This window comes from Lissotriton helveticus, chromosome 2_1 (genome assembly GCF_964261635.1).
Source record: "Lissotriton helveticus chromosome 2_1, aLisHel1.1, whole genome shotgun sequence".
Lineage (NCBI taxonomy): Eukaryota > Metazoa > Chordata > Amphibia > Caudata > Salamandridae > Lissotriton > Lissotriton helveticus.
This window is the reverse complement of record NC_136059.1, coordinates 479,496,372-479,512,306: the sequence shown is the minus strand read 5'-3', so window position 1 is coordinate 479,512,306 and position 15,935 is coordinate 479,496,372. Positions and strand designations below refer to the sequence as shown.

The 15,935-nt window shown below is 46.8% G+C and overlaps 1 protein-coding gene across 1 annotated transcript in view; it reads left to right on the top strand.

Annotated features, from left to right (window-relative positions):
* The first annotated feature begins 9,421 nt into the window (after positions 1–9,421).
* Positions 9,422–15,935, top strand: part of ELOVL7 (ELOVL fatty acid elongase 7) — a 170,840-nt gene continuing 164,326 nt past the window's right edge. Inside the window, exon 1 of the mRNA XM_078675130.1 lies at positions 9,422–9,622. The gene's annotated coding sequence lies outside the window, so the exon portion shown is untranslated. The remainder of the gene's footprint in view (positions 9,623–15,935) is intronic.

Genomic DNA, 15,935 nt, shown 5'->3' with positions numbered 1-15,935 from the left:
AGAACAAAATATACAATTCAAACGTATATACCTTTAATAGTACATTCCTAGATAAAATCTAATCGATTGGATGGATAATACGGATTAGATAATCAAGCATCTTTTGACAATAGTGGAAAAAGTGGCAAGTGAAGTATCATAAGGAAGCCACTGAGCACCTGGAGAGAAAGAGCCCACACCTACCAAGAATCGAGTGGAAATCCTTGGCGGTGTGTAGGGGCCAGTTGGCTTGCAGTCCGCTCTGTAAATTTCTATTATAAGACTAGATGGAAGGAAGTAGAAAAGAAAAGGTGAGAAGGGAGGGGAGAAAATTAATAACTTGGAAAGACCTATACAAAATCAAGACTTAGCCAAAACGGTCAATATCACAGAATAACTATTCAAATATTCTTGAGAAGAGAATCGAAAGAAACTTACTTATTAGTAAGCATAAGATATAATAGTCTTAAATGCATTCAATCCTGTGATATCGTATATGCAGCTGGGCTGGGCAAAGTACTGTTAAAACAAAGGGATGCAAACAGTATATTAAAAGTCCAAAAAATGGTATGTAAAGTATTTACTAAGCAGACTAGGACTCGTGGAAAAAGTCCTCTTGTTAGGGGACTGTTTCAGCAAAGTGAGTAGTTACTACAATGTGAGAACATACTTGTCACATATAAATTGTAAATATAGTGTTGTAACTCCGGCTTACCTAAAATGAACTATCAATGCTTTTTAGGAGAATTAATTTCACTCCAATAGCAAACAGAAATGACTATGTGGTGCACCAACCATGTGATGTGCACCTCAATCTGGATAATGAGAAAAAAACAACAGCTTATATTAGACACTAAGTTGCGTTATCTAAATCAAGCTACGGGAGATTATGAAGGGTGATCGAATTCACCTGAGAATATCCAAATACCCCTCACGACTGGTAGTCGTGAAGTCAAAAGAAGTCTCTCATAATTCCTCCTCCAAGGTTCTAAAATATCAGAAAACAAAAATAAAGATATATGTAATTTTAACAACATTGTGCATAGTAAAAGATAAAAATATCAAATAGATATTGTAAAATATATTGCTGAGAATGGAGTGGGCCACATGATATTTATGAATGGTCTAATGTTCATTAACCCAAAAAAAGGACAGATATTTGAATGTAGTATCAACAATATTGTTCAAAGTATAAAATACAGAACAATATTTTGAATGATGTCTAGTTCACCAACCCGGACAAGTGATGAAATAACTACAATTACCAGCATCACTTTGGGCAGATTTTAGAAAAACCCGGAAGGTGGTGTTGGGGAGTAAGGGAGAAAACTCTCCACAATAGTAATTTCGCCGAGAACGACAACAGTTTCAATTAGAAATGGCAAAGGGTTTCGGTTCAAACAATGTAAAAACCGAAGGTTAAATAAAATAAAAGAAAGAGAAAGCGAAGCCGGGTAATGTAACTTACCAAGGAGATGGTAGTAAACGCGGGAAATATGAGCCCAAACGTGGTGTCCCCTCAGTCCGTATAGCGCCTGACGGTAATGAACCATAACTGCGCTGGTATTTATACCTGCCTTAATTACTTGACTAAAATCACCTGTGTGATTATGAAACCGGACTAAAGCATGAAAAAGTGGCGTGCGACGGCGGCCATCTTAAGATGGTATAAAAGATGAAGGCGCGATAGCAATGTACCAGGAAATGACTTTCAAAATGACATAAGTATGGTCAATGTTAGTGTATATCTATAAGAAAAACAAACAACTAGCCTCCCAATAATATGCGTAAAATAAGAGCCTTTATAATTTGATATGCTGTTTATATACCATAAGCACGTTATAACTAAAAAGTGTGGCGGCCATGTTACAGCAGTCTCCGAGCGTCTTTTAAACAAACAAATCCTATCGGCGGACCTATTCAACCGGTGCTATTGTCAAAATTAGACAATTTAAAAATAGTTGTACGAATATAAGGTGCAAAATCGGGCATAATACCCAAAAGTACTAGTAGCCTTAGATTAGGTGGGAGATGGCAATTGATCAAAAAGACATCGGAGATCAGGGTCTGTAATGATGGGCTGAAAAAGTAATGGAAGCGCTATGTTAGGAATCGGTAACTATTTGCCAACTCTGATATTGCTGTTTATGCAAATATAGCGAGAAAGAGAGAGAAGAGGGGTGCCATCACCAATGGTCATATTACAATAACAGCATATAATTATTGCTTTTATGCATATAACTCCTATCTAAACGAAAAACAGTAAATTAAAAATTAAAGAACCGAGATTGTTGTCGATAACTACGTCGATAACAACCTAAGAAAAGAAATAGTAAAAAATAAAAAATAAAAAAGTAAGAGTAGAGCGGACAATGCAATCCAGGCCAAAGTGGCATATCCCATAGTTCACATGTCATAAAAAGACATAGGGAAGGAAAGGCAAAAGAAATATATACACATGTAAATACACATGTAAAGCTTTTAAAGAGGCTCGCCTGATCCCTTTATTGAAGAAACCTGGAGCAGACACAAAATGTCTGAAAAATTTTCGGCCCATCTCCCAGTTGCCTTTCTTGGCCAAGGTAATTGAGCAGCATGTGTTAGCTCTATTATCAGGCCATCTAGAGAGTAACAACCTGTTGGAGACTAATCAGGCAGGGTTCCGTGCTAATCACAGCACGGAACTAGTTATGCTATCCATTTTGGATGAGCTAAGGATGCGAGCTGATGTAAAAACACCGAGCGCCCTGGTACTATTGGATCTCTCCGCGGCGTTTGACACCGTGTGCCATAAACAGCTTCTGTCGCGGTTGAGATCCTTTGGCGTCGTGGGTACAGCACATGCATGGCTCTCTTCATTTCTGCAGGGTAGGACACAACGAGTACAGCTGGGGGATCTATTTTCCACCCCTGCTCCGATCACCTGCGGGGTCCCCCAGGGATCTGCCTTGTCTCCACTACTTTTTAACATCTACCTGCAACCACTAATTGCTCTCCTGAATAGGATGGACTGCCTAGTGTACAACTATGCCGATGACACCCAGATAATCATCCGGCTGGATGATGGGCCAGGAGCTCCCACCAGGCTACAGGACATATTGAAAACCACAGTCAATTGGATGTCCGTGAACTCCTTAAAAGTCAACCCGGATAAAACGGAAGTATTACCCATTTCCATCTCGGGTAACCCTTGGAGTGATAAATTTTGGCCAATGGAGCTGGGTGTACCCCCAAAGCCGGCAGTTGCAGTCAAAAGCCTAGGCCTATATGTGGATAATAAATTATCCATGGAAAAACAAGTTACCACCGTAGTAGGCACCAGTATAGGCTTGTTAAGACAACTTAGGAAGATCGCGGCCCTACTCTCATTCTCTACCTTGAGACACGTGGTCTCAGCCACAATTCTGGCTAGGCTGGACTACGGGAACTCCCTTTATTTAGGTTTGCCACAGCGGCTGCTGGACAAACTACAGGGAGTCATGAACGATGCAGCTCGGCTGATATTTAAAAAACCTAGAAATGCCCATGCCTCTCCCCTGATGCAGGAGTTACACTGGCTACCAGTTCGCCAGAGAATTGTCTTCAAAGGGATGTGCATTGCTCACAAGGCTTTGCATGGCAAAGCACCAAAATACCTAAAATCCCGACTATCCCCTTACATACCGGGTAGGACTTTGCGTTCGTCGGACGCCACTCTCCTGTCTCAGCCCCGCTTTAAATTGACCACGGTGGGGGGCCGTGCTTTCTCCAACACAATCCCAGCCCTATGGAACAAATTGGATCCAGAGCTCAGGAAGGAGAGTAATTTACTTCCCTTCAGAAAAAATTAAAAACCGCACTATTCAAACAAGCATGGAGTAGACCTTAGGTGTACAGCTGGTTTCAAGTGAATATAACATCTATCACGTAAATATGGTCAGACAGCGCTTAGAGACCCCTGTGGTTATAACGCGCCATACAAATTAAATAAATAAATAAATAAATAAATAAATAAATAAATACTGATTTGGTTCACAAAATCTATACATATTACATCAGGAGATACTGAACTGATAACATTCATGATCCATAATTTCGTAAAACCGATACATATGACACATCTGTATTAAGTGCATAAATAAGAAGTTGGCATAATACCCCACTGCTATTAGTAGTTTAAAAATCAGCAAGTAAAGCAATGGAGTATATTGCATGGAAAGGACCAGTCTATATTAGAGCATATATAACAGAAGATATACAAAGGGCATGAATGCATCATACTAGAGCAACAAACTTTGAGCATCCGAATTGAAACCCTGGACACATTGGTCAATTTATGCCAAAAAATGGTGTAATTCATCATCAAAATTGTGACCAAATTCCAGTGTTCTCAATCTGCAAATCCACATCGCTTCCTTCTTACGTAGGGCTAACAGTCTATCCCCTCCCCTAGGGTTGACTGGGATATGATCTATACCCATTTATATTTACATATTCATTTAGTGGGTGTGACACAACTGTATCGGAATCTTCCAGGAAACGTGTGCGCCTTCCAGCATTTTCAGCCATGGCGATGTTTAGTGTATGCGTTTTTTTCGCAAACGGCCTATTTTTTTCTTGGTAACTACATGCGCTCATTGTGGATCAATTATACGGCAAGATAGCCCAGTGGGCTCTGTGCATACCAACACAACTGCCCATTCTTGAAATAACGTGAAGCCCAAATAAGCCTTTCATACATGCGAGGCTCACAGAATGAACCTTGTTTTGCCTCTAGCGTATATTAGTTACATTCAAAGTTTTTTTTAGCTAACCTTTCGTTTGCGATGCGTGCTATCTCATCGGACAGAGTTATTATGTTTTATTGAATTCTTACATAGCTACATAACTAGAAGTAGACAGGGTACTCCAGCTGAAAGGTGCTCTCTCCCATATATTTCAAAGAGCCATCCAGAGGCAAAAACAACCAATCTTGTTATCGTTGCCCAATCCAACATCGCTCAAACCAAAAGCTTTAGAAGGTCTCTTTGATTGATGGACCACAGCTAAGGATATGTGACATAATTTCCCAGGTCACTCTGGTAAATCAGGGAATAATGCCCTTGCTGACACCTGAGGAGCAACTTTCAAACGCGGACCAGCTCTTTTTGGCGGTAAATAGTACCACCAACATCCCGATATCCCATTCTTTAAAATAAGAATGGATACTTCTATACCTAGCTGTTCGTGAAAACTCCCCTGCAACTTCTAAGAGCTAGAAAGAACAGGTGATTCTATTCCCAACGTCAGTGTTTTCAATTTAGTGACCTCGCAAGGATGGTAGGCCAAGTCGACTTTGTAGGGATGTGCGCCTGTGACCACCAGATCTCCGCTTACCCCAGAGGCGTGCATTCAACCCACTGAGGTGCTATAGGGATAATCAGTAGTGAAAAAGGCAGGTGGACTGTAGACAGGTAGAGAGAGGGTCTTCATTCGCAGTAGTGCAAGGGGCGGCTGCGTCAGACCCGAAAGAGCCAACTATTGGAAAAGGAGGGCAAACATACAAGGGCACCACAGAAACACACTGGATAACAGGTAAAGCACCACCATGCCTGCTCCACAGGTTGGCTTCAGTTTTTCTGGCCTTAGGGCACCAGCACCAGAAGGCGCCAAGAAACAAGAAGAGCCCAGAAAAAACGGCAGGGTTCTTGATGAATGGGGAGTGCTCCAGCTGCAAAATAACACTCCCTGCAGCGCCGAACGCCCTTAGCACATCACCCATCTGCACACAAACCGGCTAGTCCTTCACAGGGAGGACAATGCAGGCAGGGAGTGAGGGAGTACGAAATATATCTCTTCTGGGTCTTGGGGATTCTGCTTAGCAGCTGTTAGGCTTGGTACGCTGCACTCGATTCGATTGAAACAAGTCATTTGTGGTTAGCGCTCTCGTCTGCCGCTGCTCATGAAACCGTCTCAGCAACACTGGGGGGGGGGAGGGCTGTCGGTAAACCTAATGGGCATGTAACAAGAGGGAGAGAGAGGACTAGATAGCTAGTCCGAGTCCCCGAGGGTTTATATGTGATTAATCAAAGAGGACTAGCTTAAGTTGACCAAAGTGTTGCAGTACTCTAATTAGTTCTGTCACAGGCACCTTGTTGGTGTATTCATGAAGCCCTCACCCACCAACCTAGTTGGTGGCATGCTTCATCATCGGGCCCACCCAGTGACACCTAGTATGTCCCGGGTGTGCTACGACGCCTGATTACAGCGGAGCTGGTATATTGCTGAGAGTGCAGTGAGTGAGGTTGAGTGAGTTGTGATTTAAAACGGCTTGGTGGTGGTCCCAGTACCCGAGGGTAAATTAAATTTTAATAACTGGGCCGTCACCAGCGGTTAAAAGTAAGGCTACAGGACGCGTAAGGGTGGCGAGTTACTGCCCCCTGCGTCCTTCAGTTGGTCGACATGTTTCAGCCAGTGCCTTAGAGTATTCTGGCTTTCCTCAGGACCGTTTTTTAAAAGGTGTGGTGAAATAAAACAGACTTAGTGTTGTGGTACAGACTATGTGATACACTCACTAAGGTGTTTTTCTATATGTGAGAGGGGGATTCCCTTCTCATGCATACGCTTTGGGTTATTAGCCAAGGCTTCCTGGAGGGAAGCGGTAAGGGGATGACCCGTCTTTCTGGTCAGTGCCTGCCTTGTACCTGTTGTCCCGCCGTCGTCCTCCGGTAGGTAAACTTAATGGAGCATCACCACTCAGCAATAGTTGTGCTTCCAGGGTAAACTGAACGGGACATCACAATAAAACCCCCCGGTCCCACACATTGTGTTATCGACCGGATCCGTAACGGGGCATCCCAGGAGCAAGCATAGACTGCGAGCCATTATTGGCGAACACTCAGGATGCTAGTCAAGTACGAAGTGGGAATTTGGCCACATAAAAAAACACCCGCCCGAAGATCATTACCTCAATTCCTGGAAACGTGCCGCATGTCTTCCACCGGTCAATCCCCTATATGCAATGGGCATGAGTTTAAGTCTACGCAACCCTGCCCCTTACTTCCGCCTGCTAACCAATCCGATAGCATGCCCAGCATAACTCTACAAAGCCTATTTTAAATAAGTGAGAAACACCGTCGCCATCTTTGATTGAACAACCAGGCCACCCGTAGCGGGCAAACCCTCGCAAGCATGGCCAACACCATCCAAACGTACACATGAAATCGCCTAATCAGTTAAAAAAAATCTGTGTCCTTGTTTTGGGATAGCATTTGTACATTAAAACATATGGTTCACGCACATGATCTTGTTCTGAACTGTAGACAAATGGGCATTTTTAGATGAGGATTTTTCAGGCTGTAAAATACACGGGGGATCGGGGACTGTAGGGAGTAAGGTTGGGGGCCGAAGAGATGAGGAAAAACGGGGAGGGCGGGCGCGGCGGCTGCTGCGCTGCTAGAGGAGGGAAAGGGAAGGTCTGGGGAGGCTCTGGTGCTGAAAGTAAAACGGAACCGTGTGCGAGTGCGCTGGCAGGCTCTGTTCTCAATGGAGGATCCTGGTGAGGGGCCGGTCGCTAAGCGGCGTATTTTTCGGATTGGGGGGCGTGTTTTGCAATGATGACATCACAGAGAGAAAGAAATGAAAAAACACACCCCTGAGTCGGGGCTTAAATGGAGTGACGCCCCTCTCCTCCAATGGCTGGCCTCCGTTTAGGAAGCCAGCCAATGGAGAAGAGGGGCAGGTTCAAGCCCCACTACAAGAGACATAAAGTCTCAGAGCGAGATTGCGCAAGCGCAGCCTACGCAGGCCGAGACCTAAAAAGGGGTTTAGAGGTCCTCTCTTCGTCCACTGATGAGCTATCATATGGTGGCCTTATTCACTTGTTGTCCAATGTCCCAACCTCTATCGTTCAGATCTTTACCTCAGAGCCATTAGTCCCTCGAAGAGGGCAGACTGTAAGTGAGGACAGGAGACAAGCTGAGGTCTCATTTATTTCAGTTACTTTTCACTTCCAAGTTTATACAAAATAGTCTCTCACCAGAAGCCCCTTTGTCTAACAATCCCTGCTGACTCTCACAGAACCCTCACTGCATCATACATGTGTGGCTGCAGACAGAGAAACACACACATAGATGTGGAAGAGGAGAAAGAGCACATCACAAGACACAATAAACTAACCAGCAGAATTACCATCTCCCTTCTAGAAATGGTTGCACTGAGTAGCTTTGCTAGCAACTTAAAAGAAGGACTCCAGGTTTAATGCACATTCAGTAAGTGAAAGGGGCCATCCTTATTTTACCAAAGAAACTCTACTGCATCCCATGAAATAGTTGTTTCTGCATCTGAGTAACAGGAGCAGGGGTGGCGAGCCCCTTCTAACTAAGAGGATCTCAAAAGCCTTGAACTGCTGAAAACAAGAGAATAATCTCTTATCTGGCCCACAACTCCTGTCACTGGTAACATCTGTTTTAACTATCATTACCGAAGGGGTTTTTTTATTTTTTTTTATGCGTGTTTATATAGCGCAGACTTTACCCGAAGGTGTCAGAGAGCTTCACAATAGGAACAGTAATGATACATGAGGAGAAAATTACAAGTAAACAAATTACAAAAGTAAACGTTAAGTTACATGAGGCAAAAGTGACAACGCCATCAAACTGTCTTTAGGGGTTTGTGCAACTAACAATGCTGGCGTTATTCACGAGATGCACTAATACTGAGCCAACAGTGTGTGCAAGTGTGTGCAGCAGTGTTTCACTTCTGGGAGCTGAAAAGCTCTGGCTGCAACGAGTGGGATAAGCACTGCTAAGAGAAGATGATATTCAAACAAAACAACTGTATTTGCACCAGCAACAGTGACTGAATGAATTAATGAATGAATGAGGTAGCATTTGTAAAGCGCCTGGTTACCCGAGGGCATCCCAGCGCTAACAATACCTTCAGGCTCACACGGTTCAGGGGCACAGAGGTGGTATTAAATAAAGTCTTGGTTGGTGTATCTGGCAGTCCCGCTGAAGTGGCTGCATGAAGCGTGGGCTCTCGTCTCTCCGTCTCTCAGTCACTTCCTCTCTAGTCTAGTCTTTAGAAAGGACCCCGCAGTGCGGTGTAATTCTACACTGAGCCGCTCTCAACCACCTCTCTGTTCACTTATGCACTCACACTTATGTCAGTCTTCCGCTGCACCTAAGGGATAGAGGCTCGACTCATATTGAATCCGCCTGACGCACTGAGCATGACTCTGGTACCATTCCATTCTTTCATGTTTTGCTCTTCTACGGCAGTACAGCGAAGGGGACACCATATGCAAATATGTCTCTGCCAGAATGGAAAATCCAAGACTTCCTATTTGTGAAGTAGAAATCCCTGAATCCATCAACGTCATCGGAGGGAGGGAGTGCGAGTGCCGCGGGCCTCACCCCCCTGCTGCCTGGGCACCACACCTGGCCTGGCAGTCCCACCCCTGCCGGGTGAGGATGGTTGCTGCGTCTGAGCTCAGCCCAGAGGGCGGAGCCCCGAGGGAGGAGGGGCAGCCGCTGACATTCCTCCGCTTGGCTCTGGCTTCTTTTCGTGCGTGCCCTTGCCGTAGGAGGAGCGGCGCGGTGTGTGCTACCTGTTACCCGGGCTGCGCCGCTGCCCCTCCCGCCACACCCATCGGTGACTCTTCGGGACCGGGCGGCCCCCCCAGGTACGTGCTGACACCACCCCTCGTGTACCCTCTTCAGGACCACGGATGTACCCCTGAAGCTCGGCACTTTTATCTGGTGTCGCTCCCTCTTTATTAACACTTATGTTTGGCTTTCTTAATGTATTAAGTGTGTCTCCTGGTGCAACGCGCGCGCTTGTGAGAGAGACTTGGAAATGTACTGTGGAAACTAAAGGTGGTGGTACTCGACACCTGTACAGGAGGGCTCGGCACACCGGTGGCCCTCACAACTTTTAATGAAAATTTGGTTCCTTTTGGTGCTCGTCACCCTGAGTCCCTGCTTCGGCGAGCAGGAGGCTCAGAAATCCCTGACTGGGGCTGAACAAAGATGTGTTAGGGAGGCTGGAGCGGACGGCCCGTGCTTCTTTCAGGGCTTGCTTTCAGTTACAGGCTTCTTTCAGGGCTTGCTTTAAGCTACAGGTGGCTGTTTCCGTGATGCTTCTGCTCGGTGGGCTCACTCCCCGCCGCCTCTGACCCGCGCAATCACCCCGGTGTCTGCCTGGAGGGCTCTGGACACTCCCTCCCGCGCGGCATGAAGGTGACCCGGCGCGGGTGCGGTGTGCAGAGTGTGTGTGAATTTGAGGTTGGCACCGTGGCAGCAGGAACTCCTCACGCCTGGGAAGGGCAGGGCGGAGGCGCAGGAATCATGTCGCCTGTTTATTGTCTTTAAAAGGCTGCCCTGCAGTGCTGGCGCTGTTTAATGTTGCAAAACCCGTGTTTCCAGCCCGCACTTATCTTGATATGTTACTGGTGGGGGTGCTCGGAACCGGTGAATTTCTTAGATGCTTCGTTATTAGACAACCATGTGACACCGGGAAAGGATTTGAAGCCAAGAGTTAGAATTCAGATTAGGTGGAATAAGAGTGGGTGTTATCATACAGAGCTAGACTTGTGCGTTTTAAGTAAATTGAGCAAGAGCGGCAGTGCACGAGGCGTGCCCTTTCTCCCTAATTACTGTTGGTGTCCTCGAAGGCCCGAAGCAGCGTAGGTGTATGCAGCACTGTACCGATTCCCACCTTAACAGTGCCTCACGGTGCGGGTGGGCGTCCTTTTCAATGGGATAGGATGTGGCGTCAACAGCCGGGGCTGTCGACTTTGGGATGAGGAACTGAGGTTCGAGTCTAGGCGTCGGTCCAAAGCCCTCTAATTCTGGGTAAATCTCCTAATCTTCCAAACGTGCTCATGCAAAGCGCTGCAGTATTTTCGGTTCGAGATCAACTATATATTGAGGAAAAAAAGGCAAAACGTGCAATTTCAAGTGCTGCATTTAATAGCGTATAGCTTGGAGCAACGATAGCATGTCGACGTGCAGATGTATTTAAGTTAGAGGAGTTCCCAAATCTCACTTTATAAAACGCGGCCTTCACGCTGCGTAATGATTTAAACCTGTCCAGTATAATTCATGATAGCACTCCGGCTCCGTAAATCAAATACACCTGGACGCAGGAGTTGTGAATAATGCAGTGCAGCCTGTGTCCAGATTCAATCGGCCTGCTCCGCAGGGTAGAGTACGGCGCCCGGGGATGCCCGCACTCCATTTACATAACTAGTCCAACCGGTTTGTGGGCTCGGGGCCTGGAATGACTGCATTCCTTTCCCGACGTTTGACCGACATTGTTCTTGAGTCAAGTTCAGATGCATCGGAACTGGCGCTTGCTTGGCTACCAGGCAAAGCATTTCAGAGAGTAAGACAATATCATTGGATATTTTCCACCGTCCCCGCTTCGAAAGATTCTTGAACTATGCAGGTAGCTAGTTTCACACCGCAGTGTGCACAGCCTCTGCCCGTCACCTCCCTCGTGACCTCTAATGCGTCACCTAGCTGTTAGACACCCATTCCGAGCAGTGTCTGCCACTAAGCGACCATGTAAATAAACTTTGGTGGTCATGGGTAACTTTCCTGTTTAGGCCAGACTCCTGCTCAAAGTACCACCTGGCAGCCCCCCCCCCCCAACACACACTTCAAAGACCTCTACTGGCTCCCCATTCACAAATGAACACTCTTCAAAAGCTCGTCACACAGATAGAGCCGCACGCAAGCTAGTCCCCTGTACCTTAACAGCTGCTTCGGTTTCCACACCTCGACCAGAAACCGCCTGGATACCCTCCTGGGTGATATGCCCTCACTACAAAAATGTATAATATAAATAGCAATGCTTTGGTTGCTCTTTGTTGTAATTGATCTATTACTGAGGTAATTCTAGGTGGATCAATGCCATTTATGTCATATAGCGGTACAAAAGGGGGTGGTGATGGATGGAGCATCTGAATCAATCAAACACTCACACCCAGTCAAAAGATCTGGGTTTGATCCATCACCGTTCTTTAGCCCACTCTGCCACCCCAGTGGCTATGTGCAAATCAGTCTGACCCTGTGCCTCATGGGAACAGTCCAGCCCGAACTGCCAAGCCATGTCTTCCCTGGACCGGAAACAAGCTTCCGAGGGCCGGTTTCTGGCATTCCAGCCGTCTTCAGCCCGGCTTGCTTGAATCCAGTGGCAAAGTGAGCAAGGGACTCACGTCTGAGCATACCCTGCCACACGGCGGCCAAAAGCGGTACAAAAGGGGGTGGTGATGGATGGAGCATCTGAATCAATCAAACACTCACACCCAGTCAAAAGATCTGGGTTTGATCCATCACCGTTCTTTAGCCCACTCTGCCACCCCAGTGCAGACATGGCTATATGCAAATCAGTCTGACCCTGTGCCTCATGGGAACAGTCCAGCCCGAACTGCCAAGCCATGTCTTCCCTGGACCGGAAACAAGCTTCCGAGGACCGGTTTCTGGCATTCCAGCCGTCTTCAGCCTGGCTTGCTTGAATCCAGTGGCAAAGTGAGCAAGGGACTCACGTCTGAGCATACCCTGCCACACTTATGGCGGCCAAAAGCGGTACAAAAGGGGGTGGTGATGGATGGAGCATCTGAATCAATCAAACACTCACACCCAATGCTCAGACGTGAGTCCCAGGCTCTCCACACCACTGGAGTCACGCTATCCAGGCTGAATGAAGGCTGATAGCCAGAAACCGGTCCTTGGATGCTTGATTCCGGTCTGGGAAAGACAGGGCTTGGCAGTTCGGACTGGACTTTTCCCATGAGGCAAAGGGTCAGAGCTGATTTGCATATAGCCAGTGTCTAACCCAGGGTGGTGTGGAGTGAAAAAAACGATGGATTTAGGCCCAGATCCTTGTACTGGGGTGAATGTATGACATTGTTCTACATTCTGTCCATCAACTGTGTTTTTTGTAATTTTCACCCCGAGTGGGCTGGGTATACTCAGACGCGAGTCCCAGGCTCTCCACACCACTGGAGTCAAGCTATCCAGGCTGAATGAAGGCTGATAGCCAGAAACCGGTCCTTGGATGCTTGATTCCGGTCTGGGAAAGACAGGGCTTGGCAGTTCGGACTGGACTTTTCCCATGAGGCAAAAGGTCAGAGCTGATTTGCATATAGCCAGTGTCTAACCCAGGGTGGTGTGGAGTGAAAAAAACGATGGATTTAGGCCCAGATCCTTGTACTGGGGTGAATGTATGACATTGTTCTACATTCTGTCCATCAACTGTGTTTTTTGTAATTTTCACCCCGAGTGGGCTGGGTATGCTCAGACGTGAGTCCCAGGCTCTCCACACCACTGGAGTCAAGCTATCCAGGCTGAATGAAGGCTGATAGCCAGAAACCGGTCCTTGTATGCTTGATTCCGGTCTGGGAAAGACAGGGCTTGGCAGTTCGGACTGGACTTTTCCCATGAGGCAAAGGGTCAGAGCTGATTTGCATATAGCCAGTGTCTAACCCAGGGTGGTGTGGAGTGAAAAAAACGATGGATTTAGGCCCAGATCCTTGTACTGGGGTGAATGTATGACATTGTTCTACATTCTGTCCATCAACTGTGTTTTTTGTAATTTTCACCCTGAGTGGGCTGGGTATGCTCAGACGTGAGTCCCAGGCTCTCCACACCACTGGAGTCAAGCTATCCAGGCTGAATGAAGGCTGATAGCCAGAAACCGGTCCTTGGATGCTTGATTCCGGTCTGGGAAAGACAGTGCTTGGCAGTTCGGACTGGACTTTTCCCATGAGGCAAAGGGTCAGAGCTGATTTGCATATAGCCAGTGTCTAACCCAGGGTGGTGTGGAGTGGAAAAAACGATGGATTTAGGCCCAGATCCTTGTACTGGGGTGAATGTATGACATTGTTCTACATTCTGTCCATCAACTGTGTTTTTTGTAATTTTCACCCCGAGTGGGCTGGGTATGCTCAGACGTGAGTCCCAGGCTCTCCACACCACTGGAGTCAAGCTATCCAGGCTGAATGAAGGCTGATAGCCAGAAACCGGTCCTTGGATGCTTGATTCCGGTCTGGGAAAGACAGGGCTTGGCAGTTCGGACTGGACTTTTCCCATGAGGCAAAGGGTCAGAGCTGATTTGCATATAGCCAGTGTCTAACCCAGGGTGGTGTGGAGTGAAAAAAACGATGGATTTAGGCCCAGATCCTTGTACTGGGGTGAATGTATGACATTGTTCTACATTCTGTCCATCAACTGTGTTTTTTGTAATTTTCACCCCGAGTGGGCTGGGTATGCTCAGACGTGAGTCCCAGGCTCTCCACACCACTGGAGTCAAGCTATCCAGGCTGAATGAAGGCTGATAGCCAGAAACCGGTCCTTGGATGCTTGATTCCGGTCTGGGAAAGACAGGGCTTGGCAGTTCGGACTGGACTTTTCCCATGAGGCAAAGGGTCAGAGCTGATTTGCATATAGCCAGTGTCTAAACCAGGGTGGTGTGGAGTGAAAAAAACGATGGATTTAGGCCCAGATCCTTGTACTGGGGTGAATGTATGACATTGTTCTACATTCTGTCCATCAACTGTGTTTTTTGTAATTTTCACCCCGAGTGGGCTGGGTATGCTCAGACGTGAGTCCCAGGCTCTCCACACCACTGGAGTCAAGCTATCCAGGCTGAATGAAGGCTGATAGCCAGAAACCGGTCCTTGTATGCTTGATTCCGGTCTGGGAAAGACAGGGCTTGGCAGTTCGGACTGGACTTTTCCCATGAGGCAAAGGGTCAGAGCTGATTTGCATATAGCCAGTGTCTAACCCAGGGTGGTGTGGAGTGAAAAAAACGATGGATTTAGGCCCAGATCCTTGTACTGGGGTGAATGTATGACATTGTTCTACATTCTGTCCATCAACTGTGTTTTTTGTAATTTATGTCATATAGAGCAGGCTTGTTACCAGAAGCCTCTTCACAGCACTAGTAGTCTGTTGACAGATATTCAGCCCATTTTCCAAACCCCTCTTCAGTGAGATGAAGGTGTAGGTAGCTCTGGGAGATGCACTTATTTTGCCTCAGGGTTGCCTTCATTTGAGGAAGGGTCTCATTGGGGTGAGAGGCCTGTCCCTCTGAAGTTGGGAATTGGCACTTGGTATTGGCAAGGAGTGGAAGACTAAGCCTCTATGAACAGGGTTGTCTTCAGATTTCTGTTAGTAGCTCTCAAGTTTGGTTAATTCCTAAGATCTGATTGGTGCAATTTCTAGGGTTGAGTGCCTATGACACTCTGTTTTGCGTCTAGACGACTATTAGGTGAATTGTGCTATCAAGCTCGTCTCTTATGCTGACAACACCCAGCTGATTCTCTCCCTCACCAACAAACCCACGTTCGCCAAGAACAACTTTCATAACGGGATGAAGGCTGTCGCTGCCTAGATGAAGAACCGCTGCATCAAGTTCAACTCCTGGAAAACTGAAGTACTAATCGTGGGCTCCACCCACTCCGCCTGGGAAGACTCCTAGTGGCCAGCAGCTCTTGCAACCTCTCCCACAGACCACACACGGAACCTCAGCATCACCCTGGACTCCTCACGCACCATGAGCCACCAGATCAATGCCATCTCATCATTCTGCTTCTACACACTACACCTGCTTCGAAAGATCTTCAAATGGATCCCCACTGATTCCAGAAAGACTGTCACCAATTCACTCCTCAGCAGCAGAATCGACTAAAGCAACACTCTACTTCAGAATCACCCAGAAACTCAAGAAGCTGAAGAACATTCAGAACGCCAGACTCCTCCTCAACTCAACATCCCCCTCAACTCAACATCCCCCTCTGCAGACACATCACCAGCCACCTGAGACCTCCACTAGCTCCCAGTCAACAAAATATTAGCCTTCAAGCTCCCCACACATGCCTACAAAGCCCTCAGTATCCATGGAAGCTAACCACAAATAAACATGAAAGAAATCGGACTGCATAAACTCTCCAACCCCTGTAGTGCCTACATATATTCTAATTAACTAAA